The sequence below is a fragment of the Poromitra crassiceps genome (genome assembly GCF_964638095.1).
Source record: "Poromitra crassiceps genome assembly, contig: HAP1_SCAFFOLD_2376, whole genome shotgun sequence".
Taxonomy (NCBI): Eukaryota; Metazoa; Chordata; class Actinopteri; order Beryciformes; family Melamphaidae; genus Poromitra; species Poromitra crassiceps.
The window spans coordinates 2501-7000 of record NW_028150050.1 but is presented as its reverse complement, the minus strand read 5'-3'; the positions used below and the strand labels follow the sequence as shown (position 1 = coordinate 7000).

Genomic DNA, 4500 nt, shown 5'->3' with positions numbered 1-4500 from the left:
GGTCTCCGCTTTAGCTAGCAAGTTTCTCAACAGATGTCACCATTGAAATCGGTGTGAATTGTAAGTCAGTTAGTGTTTCAGTCACTCCGTGGCATTTAGAACACGATTACACTTGAGCTGAACACGATTTTAACGCACACCTGCTGGTCAATCAGAAAAGAGTATTCACCCAGACCCATGGCCTTTATGCATGTAAACTAACACACACATCACACACGTCACATCTCATTCTCGTGGTGTTTGGCTGTTATGTGTTGACGGTGACAGTGAGCTGGTATTGTTGCCCTTCGTAAAATTTGAAACGGCAAAACGAGCATGGCGTCTATCCGTTGCCATGGTGATGACTGCTTCCAATTATTCCAGTAGAGTGGAGAGGGCGTCCCATAATTTGTCCGTTAAGTTCTCCCCTCCTCTTCGTCTGAGGGCACCTCCACAGCTGAGAGTTCTCCCCTCCTCTTCGTCTGAGGGCACCTCCACAGCTGAGAGTTCTCCCCTCCTCTTCGTCTGAGGGCACCTCCACAGCTGAGAGTTCTCCCCTCCTCTTCGTCTGAGGGCACCTCCACAGCTGAGAGTGCAGCTTGATTTGGAGTGGCACTTGGTGCTGCAGTGCTGGTGGGAGGGGCTGGTTTGAGATTCTTTTCAAATCACTTCCTGTTTAAAAAGCCTGAACAGACCGGAGTAATGGAGTTATTTTCAGTCCGGAACACAGTGATGGTTATTGATTTTATTTCTAATCATGGTGGGATGACTCACTATGAGGCCAGATCCTCTCTGGGCCCTAGACAGAAGCACAGTTATTATTTCTATACCATATATCCATATTTTGGGGTCAGAGGAGTAACTTGAGTAATTTTTTCCATAGTGAGTCATCTCACTCATATTATTCATAAAACCATGGTTATATTCATAACCTACATAAGTTTTCAGTGTAAAAGATGACTCAGAGTTACTGTACAGATTTTGACTGCACTGCACGTCAGCAACGCCTACATCCGCTCTCAGCTCTCCAGACTGACAGGCTGTGTTTGAAAATCATCTGTGATTAATGAGGTCAACTTCCAGAAATAACTCATATCCTACATCGCATATATATAATCATATACTTTAGGAACATTGAGAATCAGAATATTTTGTTTCCGGGTAAAAGTTGATAAAGAAAAGAAACATTTTTGTCAGTATTGAAATAAAGTACCACAGTGATGCCAGCCCAGAAGATGGCATCGCACTGGGTTCCCTCGTCTGGATTTTTATATGGTGATTTTGGTTAGATAGCTGAAATAAGGTGTGTGGTTAATACAAGTTTATCAAACTGAGTTCAGCAAGATACAAATGAACACTTAGGATTTTGAAGCCTAAATGTCAGCGCCAACAATCGCGATCGCCAGAAAACTTTTCAAAAACCAATATACTGTGTTGGTATCGGTGAGTATCACTTAAGGGTACTAGTGTTGGTCCTGGTATCGTAATTTTTAAAAATCAAAATCCAGCCCTATTCACCAGAGAGTTACGTTGAAATGAATCCTCAATCTGTGTGTGTGTGTGTGTGTGTGTGTGTGTGTGTGTGTGTGTGTGTGTGTGTGTGTGTGTGTGTGTGTGTGTGTGTGTGCGTGCGTGCGTGCGTGCGTGCGAGAGAGAGAGATTCAGGTGTCTATAAATTAAAAAGGAAATAAGTAAAATATTAAAATAGGACATTACTTGAAAAGTTCCCCCGCCCAGATTTCACTGGGCTATTCAGGGGTTTGAACCAGCAACCCTCCGGTCACAACAAGCCTCTCACAGTATTGAATATGGTTGATTTATATCCATAAATAAAATCAAATAAAATCCTGTTGATCATTTTAAAGCCTGTCTTTCTGAACGCTGTCTTCTTCACACCATGTCCTCTCTTGTTCCCCAGCTTGTCCCTCGGTGCCGATGAGCGGCAGCACCACTCCAGGTGAGAGATCGGCCATTTTGTTTTTCTTCAACCAGGGGGACTGGTGATCATCCAACCCTCCAAACAACTCAAAACAATAGAGCCAATACCAACAGGAAGTGACACTGTTTGACTTTGGCACGGCAATTTGGCACATTTGACATAATCAGCTGTGCTGCTCCTCCCACAAATGCAGGATCCATACAAATGAGACAGTGTTGTGAAGGGAAATGAACAGGCTTTCATATGAGATAAGATACAATACTGTGGATACATTAACAACAGAGATATAAGATACAATACTGTGGATACATTAACAACAGATATATCATATGAGATAAGATACAATACTGTGGATACATTAACAACAGAGATATCATCTGAGATAAGATACAATACTGTGGATACAGTAACAACAGATATATCATAAGGCACAATACTGTGGATACATTAACAACAGAGATATAAGATACAATACTGTGGATACATTAACAACAGATATATCATATGAGATAAGACACAATACTGTGGATACAGTAACAACAGAGATATAAGATACTATACTGTGGATACAGTAACAACAGAGATATAAGACACTATACTGTGGATACATTAACAACAGAGATATCTTATGAGATAAGATACTATACTGTGGATACATTAACAACAGAGATATAAGATACAATACTGTGGATACATTAACAACAGATATATCATATGAGATAAGACACAATACTGTGGATACAGTAACAACAGAGATATAAGATACTATACTGTGGATACATTAACAACAGAGATATCTTATGAGATAAGACACAATACTGTGGATACAGTAACAACAGAGATATAAGACACTATACTGTGGATACATTAACAACATAGATATAAGATACTATACTGTGGATACATTAACAACAGAGATATCTTATGAGATAAGACACAATACTGTGGATACAGTAACAACAGAGATATAAGACACTATACTGTGGATACATTAACAACAGAGATATAAGACACAATACTGTGGATACATTAACAACAGAGATATAAGATACTATACTGTGGATACAGTAACAACAGAGATATAAGACACTATACTGTGGATACAGTAACAACAGAGATATAAGATACAATACTGTGCATACATTAACAACTGATATATCATATGAGATAAGACACTATACTGTGGATACAGTAACAACAGAGATATAAGATACAATACTGTGGATACAGTAACAACAGAGATATAAGACAATATACTGTGGATACAGTAACAACAGAGATATAAGATACAATACTGTGCATACATTAACAACTGATATATCATATGAGATAAGACACTATACTGTGGATACAGTAACAACAGAGATATAAGATACAATACTGTGGATACAGTAACAACAGAGATATAAGACACTATACTGTGGATACAGTAACAACAGAGATATAAGATACAATACTGTGGATACATTAACAACTGATATATCATATGAGATAAGACACAATACTGTGGATACAGTAACAACAGAGATATAAGATACAATACTGTGGATACAGTAACAACAGAGATATAAGACACAATACTGTGGATACATTAACAACAGAGATATAAGATACTATAATGTGGATACAGTAACAACAGAGATATAAGATACAATACTGTGGATACATTAACAACTGATATATAATATGAGATAAGACACTATACTGTGGATACAGTAACAACAGAGATATAAGATACAATACTGTGGATACAGTAACAACAGAGATATAAGACACTATACTGTGGATACAGTAACAACAGAGATATAAGATACAATACTGTGGATACATTAACAACTGATATATCATATGAGATAAGACACAATACTGTGGATACAGTAACAACAGAGATATAAGATACAATACTGTGGATACAGTAACAACAGAGATATAAGACACAATAATGTGGATACAGTAACAACAGAGATATAAGATACAATACTGTGGATACAGTAACAACAGAGATATAAGACACTATACTGTGGATACAGTAACAACAGAGATATAAGATACAATACTGTGGATACATTAACAACAGAGATATCTTATGAGATAAGACACAATACTGTGGATACAGTAACAACAGAGATATAAGACACTATACTGTGGATACAGTAACAACAGAGATATAAGATACAATACTGTGGATACATTAACAACTGATATATCATATGAGATAAGACACTATACTGTGGATACAGTAACAACAGAGATATAAGATACAATACTGTGGATACATTAACAACTGATATATCATATGAGATAAGACACTATACTGTGGATACAGTAACAACAGAGATATAAGATACAATACTGTGGATACAGTAACAACAGAGATATAAGACACAATACTGTGGATACATTAACAACAGAGATATCAAGATTCAAGATTATTTTTATTTGTCCCGAGGGAAATTTGTCTTGGACATACAGACTGCCACATACAGAACAACAGTGCCATAACAAAACAAAAAATAACAAAAAACAAGTAGTGCATAGCACACTAGTGCCGACATGTGCAAACACACAATTAAAGTGCAGAC

General features: G+C 37.2%; 1 long non-coding RNA gene across 1 annotated transcript in view; it reads left to right on the top strand.

Annotated features, from left to right (window-relative positions):
* Window positions 1–1890: 1890 nt before the first annotated feature.
* The window catches only part of LOC310772217, a 5110-nt gene continuing 2500 nt past the window's right edge, over window positions 1891–4500 (top strand). Inside the window, exon 1 of the long non-coding RNA XR_014552477.1 lies at window positions 1891–1936. This is a non-coding gene — a long non-coding RNA (uncharacterized lncRNA). The remainder of the gene's footprint in view (window positions 1937–4500) is intronic.